Source organism: Bufo gargarizans, chromosome 5, assembly GCF_014858855.1.
Source record: "Bufo gargarizans isolate SCDJY-AF-19 chromosome 5, ASM1485885v1, whole genome shotgun sequence".
NCBI lineage: Eukaryota > Metazoa > Chordata > Amphibia > Anura > Bufonidae > Bufo > Bufo gargarizans.
In genome coordinates, this window is record NC_058084.1 from 100252452 (window position 1) to 100271223 (window position 18772).

The window sequence follows — 18772 nt, forward strand, 5'->3', positions numbered from 1 at the left end:
TCTGATAATTCAATTAATTTCCTTATTGACCTGATAAACTAAGCTTACCATATAATGTGAATGAGATTAAATTGGCCATCTATATGCCGTATAATCTGTAAGCATCATAACATGCCCTAAGCGTAGCCTGATATCTTATTTGTCTGGATACCTATCCCCAGATACGTTTGAGATGATCAATACGTTACTATACAAACATCTGACTACCTCAAGACGGTGAATATTATATCATCTCAGAGGAGCCGCCTTAGATGAGCGGCTTAGAGACAACATAGGCCCGGTATCCAGGACGCCGCTACAGGCCACGTGACCGCAACACACGATCACGTGACCTGACGTCACACCCGGCAGCTATGGGCCCTGTATCCAGGACGCCAGTAGTGATCACGTGACCGCAACGCGATCACGTGGTCTTACGTCATACCCGGAAGCTGAGCTTAAATAGCGCAGCTGGCGTTTCCTTAGTCGCGGCTGCGTCTCCATCCAGACAGCGGTCACGCCGGGACACTCGAGCCTCAGTATCTACAGTCCCCCATCTATGTGAACATCCTCCTGAGTGACTGACCAGCGTTAGCAACTTACCTGGATACGCAAGTACTTCTGTATCATCAGAAAACAGACATTTCAGATCATTGGCTCTACCATATTATATTATATATATACATACTCTATCTACTTAGATTGTTGCAGCCATTGTATACTGACTGTTCATTGTACAGTAGGTTGATGTTTATACGCCCTCGAAGTGGGAGGGCGTTGTCATGATGATATGGTAATAACCTATATCACTTTCCCTTCATATGTTTGGAGTCTGACATGCTAAGACCCAAATAGTATTTTATATCAAGGACTAGGGGTCTTATATATTTATAGACATCTAGATATAATTGGTGACCTTAAGTCTAAGCTACACTTATTGTGGTCACATATGTGTCATCTGTGTTGTTTTTTCTTGATTGTATATCTGTGGTTTTGGACACTCTGCATTTCTTTGGTTTTTGGTCCCCTGAGGAGCCCAACATCAACTGGGCGAAACGCGTCGGGACGTCTTTTTCAGTTATAAGTATCTACTGCTCTTTTCTAATTCTACTCCCACCATTTGGGTTTTGGGTGTTCCTCTAATCTAATTAAACCCCTTTTTTGTTTTTGGCAACCTCTAGATCAGCAACAGCCTTCCACTAGGACTAGCTCAACCCGCCACCCGCAATAGGGTCCTGCAGGGATATATAGGAGGCACGAGATACGGGATCGCCCTTACCAGGGCGGCTATTCCGTTCTTAGGCAGGGCCTTAACAATTTAAGGGCAACACTAGGGTGACTTTCCCTATAGATGATTCACTTGCTTTCCTGCTACATTGGAAACAAGTGATTTGTAGCTTTTGCATTAATTTTTGTTTTTTGTTTATTGTTTATTTATGTATCAAAAGGGTCAAAATATTTTAATTGAACATATTAAAAGTCATGTTTTAGAATTTACGGTTTCACTGTGATACCCCCGTATGTTATGACCGAATTCTACTATAATCCCATGAACAGGGTTATGTTCAGTCTGTGAATTCCTCGTATACTTAAATTGATTATAATTTACATCATTATCAACAGCTGACCTGTGATGGCTGGCTTTCTCAGCACGCAAAGTAATGAGGATAGATGGTTACTAGAAGCTACTGAGATATTTTCAGATAAAGAACTTAGTCTACCCTCTATAACCACACCCTCCATCAAAACTACCTTCAAAGATCTATATGAGACCCATAAAGAGTATATCAAAACCTGGTGGGAAATCCAATCCCTAGATAATTATATAAAAAACTCAATCGTACCCAGGGGTCTACGAATCTTTATACGTCCGGCTGCACGTGTTAGTAACCCCGAGTTATTGATGAAATGGGAAACTGAGGCCACCGCTAGTTCCATTAGATTTATGCGTCTATTACTAGACCAAGAAAAAATCAATATAGAACAACTAGAGAAACGTAAACAAAACCTAACCGAATTAGCCCTTAAATTCAAAGACAATTCAGAATTCCCTAAAAAAGAACTCGAACTTCAAAATAATATCGAAAAGTTCAGAAATACCTTGGTAGAAAGAAAACATCGACAATTTACCAAAGACCTTACAGAGTTCAGGAATAGTATAGCATATATAAATACAAGAACAGATCAGAGGGGTTCAAACACTGATACGTCCGCCTCAGAAGCAGAGAGTTCTGATCCTGAATCGACTACATATCGCTCAACTTATACGTACCCTAGAACACACTGGAGGGGGAGAGGTCGCACTAGGGGACGCAACAGATATTTGGGACCAAGATCCACGTGGAGAGGGGAACAATCTACTAACACACAATACTCTAGACAATGGGAGTCACAAAATATGGGAGGGAGTGGCGACAAAACACGAAACGACAGAACACAGGAATACACCTCAGACGGCTCTACATTGGGGCCCTCTACTTATTCTGCCACATCAGCCTCCAATTCCCTCCCTTTTTTAGACCCACCACGAGGAAACAACTATGGATTGAGGGACCGCCCTCTACCCCAACACAAGAAATAAATTCCACCTCACCCGATATGTTAATCATTAATCTTTCAGATATTACTTTATCCAAAGAAGAAATTTCAATTCTGAGAAAGGGCTTAACTTTTGTTCCAACTACGCGTTTTAACTGCTTCGACTGGATTAAGGATATCAACCTTTTTGCCAGAAAGCTTCGTTGGCATAAAATTTTCGCCACGACAGATAAAAAAAGATGTCTAGAATTAGGTATTGAGAGTGAAGATCTAGACAGCCTTTACGACCTCACTAACCTATTGGACGAGAACGAACGCCCCATAGGACAAGGCCCATTTACGTCCCTAAAAAATAGAAGCACCAAAATGCCACCAAGAACCCTTAACGATGCTAACATTGAGATTTTTCTTAAATCGGTGACACGGGACTTGGAAAAACTTGAGGAACAAAATCCATATAAAAACTATACCCACTCTGAAATGATAGCCCTACAAAACCTGAATAAAAACAAAAATATTGTGGTGAAACCATCTGATAAGGGAGGTAATATCGTTATTCTCTCCCTTTCACAATATAGAGACATGTGTCGGACTCTCCTATCAGACACCAACAGCTACGAAATTCTAAGAGGGGACCCCACATCAACTTATCTTGTTGAATTAACGGAAATTATACAATGGGGCTACTTAAATAAATGTATTGATAAAAAAGAACTTGAATTTTTACTACCAAGTAATCCAAAAATAGCGACCTTTTATGGATTGCCGAAAATCCATAAAGGAACTAATCCGCTGAAAGGACGTCCCATTGTCTCTGGTATTGACAACCTTACCCAACATGTAGGGACCTACATTGATCACATTCTACGTCCTTTTGTATCTGCTCTACCGTCTCATCTTCGTGACACTACCGATCTATTGAAGAGACTAGAGGGCGTTAGCCTGGAACCTAACACCTGGTTCGCCTCAATCGATGTAGAGGCACTCTACACATCAATTCCCCATAATAAGGGCGTAACAGCGGTAAAATATTTTCTAGACACCCGGTCCACCAATATGACTCACCATAATAATTTTGTTTTGGAACTACTAAAGTTCGTTCTTACACACAACTATTTTGTGTTCGAGGATCGCCTTTACCACCAGCTCAGGGGTACCGCTATGGGCAGCCCCTGTGCGCCGACATATGCTAATTTACTCCTGGGCTGGTGGGAAGACGTGATCGTCTTTTCCGAAACCATGAACGAGTGGACCAAATTTATATCTCTTTGGTCCAGGTTCATTGACGATATTCTGCTCTTATGGTCTGGAACTGAACAACAATTTCATTCATTCATGGACATATTGAACTCTAATCAGATAGGGCTCTATTTCACGTCAGAAATTCATCATGACCAAATAACCTTCTTGGACGTAACCCTTGACCGAGATATTGATAATTATATCAAAACTACTCTCTTTAGAAAAAAGACTTCAACCAATAGCCTTCTCCGATGGGAAAGTTTTCATCCCAGATCCCTCAAGAGGGGCATTCCCAAAGGACAGTTCTTGAGGATACGACGGAACTGTTCGGACCAGGAGTCCTTTATGGGGGAGTCCATGAAACTATTCCACCGTTTCAAAGAGAGGGGCTACCCGAATCAATGTCTCTATGAGGCCTGGAACTGGGCCAAATCAAAGGATCGTTCCTCCCTCCTACAGACGTCTCAAAAGGAAGTAACAAGTACTCCAGGGCCAATCCGTATAATTGGCACCTATGACTCGGAATCCCAACAGGTCCGTGACATTCTTACCCGATACTGGTCCCTAATTAAAACAGATTCAGATTTGACGGGCGTTCTACCCGAAAACCCATCCATTACATTTAGACGAGGCCGCAGCATAGGGGACACGTTGGTCCATAGCCACTTTGATCCCCCGACATCAAATACATGGCTAATGAATAGACAAGTGGGCACATTTAGATGTGGCAGGTGCAAAGCGTGCAACTTTTTATCCCCAGGAAACACGTTTCAAAACAGCTCTGAGGATAGAACATTCCGGGTCTTTAGCTTTGCCAACTGTAACACCATCGGTGTAATTTATATGGCCACGTGCATCTGTGGCCTAAAATATATAGGCAAGACAAAAAGACCTTTTAAAATAAGGGTCCTGGAGCACATTGGGGATATTCGCAATAAACGTGACAAACCACTTGCCCGCCATGTTTTAATCAAACATGCTGGTTCTGCTGAGGTAGTTCGATTCGCGGTAATCGAGGTATTAAAACCTACAACTAGAAAAGGGGACATTGACAAGCTCTTAAAACAAAAAGAGTCCAAATGGATCTTTAGACTTAACACTACTACACCATCTGGACTCAATGAACATATAGACTTTGCGTGTTTTTTATGAGTTGACCATCAATATATCTGAGCAATGGTGACTGTTACACCAGTGGTATTACGCCAGTTAAATGTATAGAGACTGATTCTCTCTATACTCATCAGTATCTGATAATTCAATTAATTTCCTTATTGACCTGATAAACTAAGCTTACCATATAATGTGAATGAGATTAAATTGGCCATCTATATGCCGTATAATCTGTAAGCATCATAACATGCCCTAAGCGTAGCCTGATATCTTATTTGTCTGGATACCTATCCCCAGATACGTTTGAGATGATCAATACGTTACTATACAAACATCTGACTACCTCAAGACGGTGAATATTATATCATCTCAGAGGAGCCGCCTTAGATGAGCGGCTTAGAGACAACATAGGCCCGGTATCCAGGACGCCGCTACAGGCCACGTGACCGCAACACACGATCACGTGACCTGACGTCACACCCGGCAGCTATGGGCCCTGTATCCAGGACGCCAGTAGTGATCACGTGACCGCAACGCGATCACGTGGTCTTACGTCATACCCGGAAGCTGAGCTTAAATAGCGCAGCTGGCGTTTCCTTAGTCGCGGCTGCGTCTCCATCCAGACAGCGGTCACGCCGGGACACTCGAGCCTCAGTATCTACAGTCCCCCATCTATGTGAACATCCTCCTGAGTGACTGACCAGCGTTAGCAACTTACCTGGATACGCAAGTACCTTCTGTATCATCAGAAAACAGACATTTCAGATCATTGGCTCTACCATATTATATTATATATATACATACTCTATCTACTTAGATTGTTGCAGCCATTGTATACTGACTGTTCATTGTACAGTAGGTTGATGTTTATACGCCCTCGAAGTGGGAGGGCGTTGTCATGATGATATGGTAATAACCTATATCACTTTCCCTTCATATGTTTGGAGTCTGACATGCTAAGACCCAAATAGTATTTTATATCAAGGACTAGGGGTCTTATATATTTATAGACATCTAGATATAATTGGTGACCTTAAGTCTAAGCTACACTTATTGTGGTCACATATGTGTCATCTGTGTTGTTTTTTTCTTGATTGTATATCTGTGGTTTTGGACACTCTGCATTTCTTTGGTTTTTGGTCCCCTGAGGAGCCCAACATCAACTGGGCGAAACGCGTCGGGACGTCTTTTTCAGTTATAAGTATCTACTGCTCTTTCCTAATTCTACTCCCACCATTTGGGTTTTGGGTGTTCCTCTAATCTAATTAAACCCCTTTTTTGTTTTTGGCAACCTCTAGATCAGCAACAGCCTTCCACTAGGACTAGCTCAACCCGCCACCCGCAATAGGGTCCTGCAGGGATATATAGGAGGCACGAGATACGGGATCGCCCTTACCAGGGCGGCTATTCCGTTCTTAGGCAGGGCCTTAACAATTTAAGGGCAACACTAGGGTGACTTTCCCTATAGATGATTCACTTGCTTTCCTGCTACATTGGAAACAAGTGATTTGTAGCTTTTGCATTAATTTTTGTTTTTTGTTTATTGTTTATTTATGTATCAAAAGGGTCAAAATATTTTAATTGAACATATTAAAAGTCATGTTTTAGAATTTACGGTTTCACTGTGATACCCCCGTATGTTATGACCGAATTCTACTATAATCCCATGAACAGGGTTATGTTCAGTCTGTGAATTACTGCCCACCGCAGCAAGGGACCAAGCACACCAAAGCCAGCTCCAAGGAGTTACTTGGCGTGGCAGTTCTTCAGATAATGTGCTGACGACAAGACACGAGTGGTTTGCACGCTGTGCAATCAGATCCTGAAGCGAGGTCTAAACGTTCTCAACCTGAGCACAACCTGCATGACCAGGCATCTAAGTGCAAAGCACGAGCTGCAGTGGAGTAGACACCTCAAAAACCAAGAAAGGTCTCTGGCTTCTCCTGCTTCCTCTTCTGCTGCAGTCTCGGCCTCTTCATCCAACTCCGGAGTGACAGTACCACACTGGAGCGGAATAGGACGTACCCCCTTACCCACCCGCGATCCCTGGCCATGAATTGCCAGCATTTCAAAATTACTGGCCTTTGAAATGCTGTCTTTCTGTCTGGTGGAGACTGAGAGTTTTAAAAGCCTTATAGCGGTGGCTGTCCCACAGTACGTCGTGCTCAGCTACCACTACTTTTCCAGGCGTGCCATCCCTTCCCTGCACAACCAAGTGGGGGACAAAATCCGGTGTGCACTGTGCAACGCCATCTGTGGCAAGGTCCACCTAACTACCGATACGTGGACCTGTAAGCACGGTCAGGGATGTTTTACCGTATCTCCATAACAGCACACTGGGTAAATGCAGTGGTGGCTGGGCCTTAGGCGGATAGCAGTTTGGCGCATGTCCTTCCACCACCGAGGATTGCATGGCGCTTCAGTTTGCCTCCTGTTGCTTCCTCCTCCTACTCCGCTTCCTCATCCTCTACCGTCTCCTCATCCGGTCAGCGTAACACCTTCGCCACCAACTTCAGCACAGCCAGGGGTAACCGACAGCAGGCAGTTTTAAAACATATGTGTTTGGGGGACAAACCCCACACCGCGCAGGAGCTGTGGACGGGCCTTGAACAACAGATCGATGAGTTGCTGGTGCCAGTGACCCTCAAGCTCGGCCCGGTGGTGTGCGATAATGGGCAAAATCTCATAGCAGCTCTGGGACTAGCCGATTTGACGCACATCCCTTGCCTGGCGCATGTGCTGAATTTGGTGGTGCAGATAAAAATTACCCCCGATATGTCAGAGCTGCTGCATAAAGTGCGGGCCGTCTGTGAGTGCTTTTGACGTTCTCACCCTGCTGCTGCTCGCCAGTCAGCACTGCAGCGTTACTTCAGCCTTCCCGCTCACCACCTCATATCCGACGTTGCCCACAAGGTGGAACTCCACCTTGCATATACTGGCTAGACTGTGAGAGCAGCAGCAGGCCATAGTAGAGTTTCAGCTGCAGCACGCACGGGTGAATTGCTCTGTAGAACAGCACCACTTCACCACCAATGACTGGGCCTCCATGCGAGACCTGTGTTCCTTGTTGCACTGTTTCAAGTACTATACCAACATGGCCAGTGCTGATAATGCTGTTCTCAGCGTTACTATCCCACTTCTATGCCACCTTGAAAAAACACTGCTGGCAATGATGGAAGAGGATGTGTTACAGGAGGAGGAAGAGGGATCATTTCATAGGGTTTACGGCCAGTCATTTGCAAGTGGCCCTGAGTGTGGTTTCCTGCACCCACAAACGCCAGGTACACAATTGTCCACCCAGGGTACAGTTCTGGATGATGACGAGGTGGAGGATGAGGAGATGGAGGAGAAACCATGTTCACAGCAGGGTAGCATACAAACCACCGATGCGTGGCTGGAGGAATACAGAGGACACAGACGATACACCTCCCACAGAGGACAGCTTTTCGTTATTCCTGGTCAGCCTGGCACACATGACCGATTACTTGCTGCAGTGTCTCCGCAACGACCGCCGAGTTGCCCACATTCTAACTTGTGCTGATTATTGGGTGGCCACGCTGCTGGATCCCCGTTACAAGGACAACGTACCGTCCTTAATTCAATCACTGGAGGGTGATCGTAAGATGCACGAGTACAAGCGCACGTTGGTAGACTCGCTGCTGGTGGCATTCCCACCTGACAGTGGAGGCACAGTGGAAGTGCAAGGCAAAGGCAGAGGAGGAGGAAGAGGTCGCCAACGCAGCTGGGGCACCACCAGCACCTCAGAAGGCAGGGTTAGCATGGCCGAAATGTGGAAAGGCTTTGTCAGCACGCCACAACAACCAGCACCACCAGCTGATAAGGAACGTCTTAGCAGGAGGCAGCATTTCACCAACATGGTGGAGCAGTATGTGTGCACATGCCTACACATACTGAATGACGGGTCTGCCCACTTCAACTTCTGGGTCTCCAAATTGGGCACATGGCCTGAGCTTGCCCTTTACTCCTTGGAAGTGCTTGCCTGCCCTGCAGCCAGTGTATTGTCTGGACGTGTGTTTAGCACGGCAGGGGGCGTTATTACAGACAAGTGCAACCGCCTGTCCACAGCCAATGTGGACAAGCTCACATTCATTAAAATAAACCAGGCATAGATCCTATAGGACTTGTCCGTACCTTGTTCAGAATAGACATGTATACCTGCCTTACCCAGCCATTTTTATACTACAGCGCAATTGCTCATTGTTGTATTTTGGACATTTCACACTCTTTTGGAGTGTACCCTAATAAATAAAAATGTAATTTAATTAAAACCAAAAACCAGTGTTGGCTATCTCGTCCTCCTCCACCACCGCTTCCACCTACACCGCTACGTCCACTGCCTCCTCAAACTCCTACTCCATATGGACCTCCACCTCATAAATCAAGTTAATTTTTTTTAATTTGTACGTATTTTATTTTATTTTATGTCATTTCACTAATTTGTCTGTGTAACGGAACGCCTAGCACCCCGACCGGGTACCTCCGTCGCTAGATGCTCCTAGTGCTTTCCGAGGACTCCAAGCACTCCACTTGACACCGTACGCCCTGCAGACCCCACGAACCGCTGCAGCTTGGTTGGGGTCTCACCGTCCTCCACCCACGCTGGACCTATGACAAGGCTTCAGGCTCCAGTGGGTGAACCTCTCCTACAGCCAGAGAGCAGGAACAGCTCTTACAAGAGCTAGTAGTTATGCCAGGGGAGTATAGCAAATCTTCAGCGTATAGCAATCCCCCAGTTTTGATCAGTTATCCAAACACCAGTCTCAGCATGATGAAGGATAAAACAGGAACACTTTATTGAGGGCTACTCGCCCGTATTTATGCAGGTCCATATCTGGTGGACACGCCCCCAGGGGACCAGAATGGAGACTGCGACACACCGAACAGATACAGCACATCCCCACAATGCATCATGGTTTCCTCCTCTCTGCCCCAGAGACAACCGAGGGATAATCCAATTATCTCTCAGGACAAAGGGGAGATCGCCAATACACATGTGGGGACAACAGGACAGAAATCACCAGTTAAACACACAATGTCACACCCTCCCAGCAAACACAGACATTTAACATATCCCCAGATAGCTCAAGTCTGAGTGCATATCATTAGGCGAATGGCACTCAGACCACACAAATACAATTAAACTAGCCATCTGGGTGCCCTCACATAACAAAATACAATTCCAAAGACAGATTTAAGCTGTGCGGCCGGCCTGTCTTCTTTAAAGTTAGTATGGGCCATAATCCTGAGGCAGGAGGCTGGCAACCAGCCCCCTCCAAAACACAGTGGTGAGGTTGGTTTCGTCACACATCTCCCCCTTCCAGGGAAGACTAACCAGATACCTGGCCTCACGGTCAGTACCTGAGTTAGTCTGGCAACCCAACCACAACCCCATACTGGACCTGTTGAATTTTGGGGCCTGGCTCTGTTCTGTATGTCCCCAGCTGTTGAGTGGGCATCTGCGACTCCTTGCTGCCTTGTGGTTCTCCAGCTTGGAGCTGTAGGTACTTGGTGGGCAGAGGCCGACTGCGCTCTGCCCAGATGCCAGCTCTTCCACTGGGGTCGCTTGTGGGGAGTCCGGCTCTGAAGAAGAGGATAGGGGAGGGCAGAGGCCGACTGCGCTCTGCCCAGAGGCCAGCTCTTCCGCTGGGGTAGTCTGTGGGAAGTCCAGCTCTGGAGTAGAGGATAGGGGAGGGCAGAGGCCGACTGCGCTCTGCCCAGATGCCAGCTCTTCCGCTGGGATGGGATCAGGAAATCCTATCCCCAGGACCTTGTTGCAGATCGGCTGTGGAGAGGAGGAATCGCTTACCTCCTCCTCCTGGCATTCCTGCAGGGTTGGTGGGGGATCTGAACCGGCCGTCCAGCATCCCGGTAGTCCTGGTGCAGAGACCGCGGTCCCATCTGCACCATCAAAGTTAGGGGTGCTGTCCCCCTGTGGTTGGGGATAGAGACCGGTTGTCTCTTCTCTCTTTACAACACACTGCTGCTGGGAAGTCAGACCGACTGTCTCAACTCTCTGTAACGCTGCCTGGTGCTGGGTTGTGGGTGCGACCATCTCCACTCCTAGTAATGCTGGTTGCTGCAGGGACGGGGGACTGACAATCTCCTCTCCCTGTGATCCTGTCTGCCGCTGGGGAGAGAGACCGGTTGTCATCTCTCCCTGTAAGTTAAGCTGTCGATGGGAAATGGAGACTAGGCTCCCAGTTCCTAACAAATCCTGCTGCTGCTGGGGGACAGGACCGACTGTCTCTGCCCCCTGTAACTCCGCCTGCCGCTGGGGAATGGAGACTCGGCTCCCAATTCCCTGTACATCACACGGCCGCTGGGGAATGGAGACTAGGCTCCCAATTCCCAAAAAATCATGCTGCTGCTGGGAGGCAGGGACAACTACCTCTGCCCCCTGTAACTCAGCCTGCCGCTGGGGAATGGAGACTAGGCTCCCAATTCCCTGCAGGACCGGTGGAGAGACCTCGGTCCCATCTCCACCGGCCACCTGGGGTTCTTCCCAGTACACATCCACAATATCCTCCCAGCTGAAGGGCTCTGGACCTGGGTCTGACTTCTTGCTGTCCTGCTGAGCCTTCCCAATGGAGTGGAAGAGATCTCGGTAGTCCTGCTCCAGTTCCCACTCCAGGGTTGCTAGGTGAGCCAGGTCTTGCTCTACCTCATGGGGGTCATCCCACTCATGCCTAGCCTCCCTCTCATAGAAAATGTCCTGAAGTCTGGACTGTGCAGGGCTCCCGAAGTCAGGCTCTGCAAAGGACTCCCATAACAAGCCAGGACCATCAAACTCCTCTCCCTCTGGCTTGTCATGCTCAGCTGTCCAGGGTATAAACTGTGCCACATACCACCAAAGCGCCTGGTAGGCATCCTCCAGCCATAGCTCCTGCCATACCCGGTGCTCTAGTTCCTTCACCCATTCCTCCAGGGGCTGCTCTCCCAGGAAGGGCATCCGCAGGGCCACTTGCTTCTGCAACCGCTGCTCTTCACTGGGGAGACTCTCACCTCGCCACCGCTGGGCATTTTCCAGGGCATCATACCAGACTTCCTTTCTGTCTGCATCCCTCCAGTCCGGGTCATCATCCTCCTCGTAGTGGAACGCTGTTCGAAGACTAGCCGATTCCATCCTGCTGTAGCCAGGGGCGCTGTACGGATACTAGCGTTGCCCTCAATATACTCCACGAACGGTGTCTCCGAGCTGCTTCTCCTCACACTAGGACGCCATCCCACTGCTTGCCACCAATGTAACGGAACGCCTAGCACCCCGACCGGGTACCTCCGTCGCTAGATGCTCCTAGTGATTTCCGAGGACTCCAAGCACTCCACTTGACACCGTACGCCCTGCAGACACCACGAACCGCCGCAGCTTGGTTGGGGTCTCACCGTCCTCCACCCACGCTGGACCTACGACAAGGCTTCAGGCTCCAGTGGGTGAACCTCTCCTACAGCCAGAGAGCAGGAACAGCTCTTACAAGAGCTAGTAGTTATGCCAGGGGAGTATAGCAAATCTTCAGCGTATAGCAATCCCCCAGTTTTGATCAGTTATCCAAACACCAGTCTCAGCATGATGAAGGATAAAACAGGAACACTTTATTGAGGGCTACTCGCCCGTATTTATGCAGGTCCATATCTGGTGGACACGCCCCCAGGGGACCAGAATGGAGGCTGCGACACACCGAACAGATACAGCACATCCCCACAATGCATCATGGTTTCCTCCTCTCTGCCCCAGAGACAACCGAGGGATAATCCAATTATCTCTCAGGACAAAGGGGAGATCGCCAATACACATGTGGGGACAACAGGACAGAAATCACCAGTTAAACACACAATGTCACACCCTCCCAGCAAACACAGACATTTAACATATCCCCAGATAGCTCAAGTCTGAGTGCATATCATTAGGCGAATGGCACTCAGACCACACGAATACAAATAAACTAGCCATCTGGGTGCCCTCACATAACAAAATACAATTCCAAAGACAGATTTAAGCTGTGCGGCCGGCCTGTCTTCTTTAAAGTTAGTATGGGCCATAATCCTGAGGCAGGAGGCTGGCAACCAGCCCCCTCCAAAACACAGTGGCGAGGTTGGTTTCGTCACAGTCTGTTACATTTTCTGGTGAAATTCACCAATTTTGGGGTGTGATATACCCCTGCTCTACCTAGTAGAAACCCTGGAGTATACCAACTATTGACCATTGAACCTTGAATCTAGCCATGAAGTATTACCCTTGAATATAACTTTTTATACTTATTTATGACAATTTCCTTCTTTTTTTTTTTTTTTTCATCCATTATATCAATATATTATTATATTTTTTTTTTCTTCCATTATATCATTATATTATTATATTTTTATTATGTATATTCCATTGTATTTGGTAGGAAAGACATAGCAGAAATTTATTTTACTATGTATTTTACTAGATTATTATTTTTGTTTTATCCCTTTTTTATTTTTTATTACTTCATTTAGTATTATTTATTCTTTATATATGTATATGTATATATATATATATATATATATATATATTTTTTTTTTTTGTTTTATATATTTTTTTTTAAACTCAGCACCTAGTCTTGAGACATGTGTGTGTGTGTGTGTGTATATATATATATATATATATATATATATACACAATAGTCTAAATCTCATACCCATTTGATTTCTCCATGTACTATATGTATATATATATATATATATATATATATATATATATACACATAATCTATATGTATTTCTAAACAGTATTTTTAACAATATTATGGTCCATCCGGATATGGATATGTATATATAGTGGCCCCCAGTGTTTATCTCTATTTCTTTTTCAATATCAGTTTATCGGTAAGTCCTCATTCCCTATGAGTTAGCGATATCGCAATTGCCGAAAGTGGAACGCATTATGCGTTCCACGTCTCCCTTTGTGCCACTAGATCAACACGGCACTTCCGGGTCCGAGCCTGGCGCATGTGCACTAAGCTAGCGTGCGCTCCATCTATGCGTTCCATGGACCGGAAATAGTTCCCCGGCACACTCCGTCACCCGGACCGCCGATTCTAAAAGTATTTAAGGTAATATACCGACCGGATAGGGATCATAGAACCAGGTATAGGAAATATATTTTGGCACCCGATATCATAACTTGTCTCACGAAAAGAGTTTTAAATTGATGACCCAAGTTTGGTTTGACCCGGAAGTGACATCACTCAGGACACCATACTGCTTGACCCCATATTGTAGGTATAAAATGTTTGTTTGTTTTATGTGATTACATGCTGCTCCTGATGAAGGGGACCTATTCTATACCCCGAAACGCGTAGAGCTCTTTGTTCCTGCTGTTTTATAAATAAAAGGAATTTGCAAGAAGTACCGAGTTTGGAACTGCTGCCTCTTCCTAAGACCATTGAAGCGATCCAGGATTGGGAGGAAACTTTTTTGGGTGTCTTGAGCTTTATCCCTCAAAATTTCCTCCCTGTGAAGTGAGTGGAGAATACTATTATTGATTTCACCAAGTATTTAAAATTTTACTAATTATATTGTTTTATTCACTTATATGTATAGGCCCCCAGGGGTCCAAAACCTGGTAGTACCAGTTTATACCTGCACCTTCTAATTTATGTACTAGATATGCACTCAGGATCCGAGTATTCCGGGTGTTATTCTGCTATCTATCCTACTTACTGCTATGACCACGATCCAGCTGGTCTGAATACCTCTAGACTTCCAGTGCGACTTTCTATCACTGATTCGCACGTGTTGAGAAAATATATATTCCTTACAAATATAGGTATTGTCTCCTTTCCCTTTTTGACTGGCGCCGAACATTGTGGTTTTTTCAGCCTACCTAGTAGACAGGTAACATTTCTTTAATTTGTCTGTTACATATTTGGGTGTAATTCACCACTTTTTGGGTGTGATATACCCCGGCTGTACCTAGTAGACAGGTAAAAACATTTCACTAATTTGTCTGTTACATTTTTGGGTGAAATTCACAAATTTTTGGGTGTAATATACCCCTGCTCTACCTAGTAGACAGGTAACGTTTCACTAATTTGTCTGTTACATATTTGGGTGTAATTCACCAATTTTTGGGTGTGATATACAACTGCTATACCTAGTAGACAGGTAAAAAAATGTCATTAATTTGTCTGTTACATATTCGGGTGAAATTCACAAATTTTTTTGTGTGATATACCCCTGCTCTACCTAGCAGACAGGTAACATTTCACTAATTTGTCTGTTACATATTCGGGTGAAATTGACTACTTTTTGGGTGTGATATACCCCGGCTGTACCTAGTAGACAGTTAAAAACATTTCACTAATTTGTCTGTTACAATTTCAGGTGAAATTCACCATTTTGGCTGTGATATACTCCTTCTCTAAGTAGTAGACAGGTATCATTTCACTAATTTGTCTGTTACATATTCGGGTGAAATTCACCAATTTTTGGGTGTGATATACCCCTGCTCTACCTAGTAGACAGGTAACATTTCACTAATTTGTCTTTTACATATTTAGGGGAAATCACCACTTTTTGTGTGTGATATACCCCGGCTGTACCTAGTAGACAGGTAAAAACATTTCGCTAATTTGTCTGTTACATTTTCGGGTAAAATTCACCAATTTTCGGGTGTGATATACCCCTGCTCTACCTAGTAAACAGGAAACATTTCACTAATTTGTTTGTTACAAATTCGGGTGTAATTCACCAATTTTTGGATGTGATATACCACTGCTATACTTAGTAGACAGGTAAAAAAAAAACATTAATTTGTCTGTTACATATTCGGGTGAAATTCACAGATTTTTGGGAGTGATATACCCCTGCTCTAACTAGTAAACAGGTAACATTTCACTAATTTGTCTGCTACATATTCGGGTGAAATTGACCACTTTTTGGGTGTGATATACCCCGGCTGTACCTATTAGACAGTTAAAAACATTTCACTAATTTGTCTGTTACAATTTCGGGTGAAATTCACCAAATATTGGCTGTGATATACCACTGCCATACCTAGTAGACAGGTAAAAAAATGTCATTAATTTGTCTGTTACATATTCGGGTAAAATTCATCAATTTTTTGCTATGATATACCCCTGCTCTACCTAGTAGACAGATAACATTTCACTAAATTGTCTGTTACATATTTTTTTTTTTAAATATCTGTTCCATTGGTTGGTGACAAGAACCCATTTCTGGCCATGAAAAACCCCTGCTCTGCATAGTTGACAGGGAATTACATTTGTAAAATTCGTCTTTAATTGGCCCTTTCATTCGATCCTTCTGCTTTAATAATCGATCACATTGCAGCCATTGACCTCCCTTGGATGTGGTCTCCCTTTCTCACGCTCCCTCTCCGGCGTGGAACCCTGATTCCCCGATAACCGTAATCAACATGGTAGGCTCAGAAAAGAACATCGAATGTTGATAGAGAAGATATCCAAATGGATCGTGGACATCACGGGGACATGCGATCAGGCAGAAGTTATCTAGAGTCAACAAAGCGGCAGCAGGGCCTCTCCTGTGTAACGTTTCCAAATCCGAAATACCCCAGTGACATTCGCTATAGTTTTTAATTAATAATTCCAATAACAGGGCATCTTAAGAGTCCTGTATTGTTATTTATTGTCACTACCTCCCCGAGTCGGGAGTGGGTAATTGCTGCGCGCCCCCTCCTTTCCTTTAATTCTTCTGCTTTAATAATTTGTCCCACATTTCCGCTCGAACACAATTAAATTTCATCCATTGATCTCCCTTGGATGTGGTCTCTCTTTCTCACGCTCCCACTGGAGCCTTGTCGTAGGTTCAGGGTGGGTAGGAGACAGCGAGACCTCAACCAAGCTTTGGCGGTTCGTGGGGTCTGCAGTGCTTATGGTGTTGAGTGGAGTGCTTGGAGTCCTCGGGAAGCGCTAGGAGCATCCATCGACGGAGGTACCGGTTGGGGTGCCAGGAGATCCGTTACAGTTAACATGAAGAGTGAGGGAATTAGTATTCGTTGAGAATCAAATTTTTCCTGAAATTCATATCGAATTCCACTTCGTCAACTTCGATTTGGTCATTAGTGATGAGCGGCAGGGGTCATTTTCGAATTCGCAATATTTTGCGAATATTTTGTAGAAAATTTGTTGAATATTCAAAAATTTGCGATATTTTTTACCCGAAAAATCGGCAAGGTAATGATTGTGTAATATGCGAATTTTCGTAATTCAAATTTTTATTGCGATTTTTTTTCAACTTACAACTAGTAGACAAAGAAGATTATGGCACTATATTAGCTAAATTGCTCTATATTCGATTTTTTTCGAATATTCGCTATATTGCTATAACTTCGTTTTTTTAATATTCTAAAACAAGAATATATAGCAATATAGCGAATATTCGAAAAAAACGAATATAGAGCAAAATTCGCAAACACTACTACTCCAAAAGTCAAGTATATTGCAGCCTTCTTATTGGCCCACAAGCTAGAAGCGGAGAGGGATCATGTGTACCGATTAAAAAAAATAAATAGAAAAATACATTTGAATATTCGAAATTATGAATATATATAACTATATTCAAAATATTTGCGAATTTTCAAAGTACCTATATTCGCGATAAGAATTCGGAATTTGAATATTCGTGATCAACACTATCGGTCATCTCTAATAATAATAAATGATAATAATAACTAGTTCATACATGAAATATTGTGTACAATTTTGGGCATGTGTATAAGAAGAACATAGCTGAATTAGAGCCGTTTCAGAGGAGGTAGCATAGAACTAATGAATTTATTGAAATGGGTGAATGGCAGTGCCAGGTTATCAAAGTTCAGCTATTAAGAGTGGAGAGGGTTAATTTATTTGTAACGTACAATATACTATGAATGGACAGTCTATATAATATCCCCGAAAATGGGGCATCCTCTACATGTAGAAGAAATAAGGTTTTATCACCATCATTGATAGGGGTTCTTTACTGTAAGAGCAGTGAGAATTATACCCCTAACATGAGACAACTGCCATCCTCCTTATAAGTTTTTGCATTCCTCTGGATTACAGAAGGATTATAAATTGGATTTAAAAGCTATGAACACCACTGGGTCATTTCTTTATTATTTCATTTTGAGTTATTATTTTTTTAAATTTTTATTGTTCATTATTAAAGGGGTGCTCCGGGAATTAAGAAAATGAAAATACCATAATATTATTTTATTATAAATATATTCCCATATACCTTTCATTAGTTAAAATGGCTTGTTTTATCTGTGGAGCAATCATTAGGAGACATGTCTCCTCATGAACTCTATTCCTACAGAGATTCAGCTGAAGATCATATTAAACTGTATTCAAGATCATAATCACTGACAAGTAGGAGAGGAAGATGAGGCAGCTGTTTAGCTCAGTGCTCTGAAGTAACTTGTCCTCCTGTGTGATTAGGACAGGTTTTGTGTGTACTAGGAGGACGGCGGCCAATTTATTTCCCCTGCTGATTGCTCCATCGACAAAACAAGCCATTATAACTAATGAAAGGTAATTAGAAATATATTTATAATAAAGTAGTATTTATGCATTTTCTTTTTCTTAATTTCTGGAGACCCTTTAAATATTTTCAAGTTTTTCCTCTTCAGTATTCAATTTCTCTGCATCTGTAGATTGCTGCTTCTCCTTCTCAATGAAATCAATCAGAGAGCTGCTCTGACTGCTTGAACTGTAGCCCTCTAGTTCCCTGACGGTTTATAAACACTACCATAAGCCATATTTATATGAGTTTGAACATAATTTAGCTTAAATTATTGTTTTTTGAGTAGTCAGCTTGGATTTACTGAGAAGCAGAAGAAACTGATGCAGTGAAACTGCTCGAGCATCACTATGTGTTCGGCTCGAGCATCGTT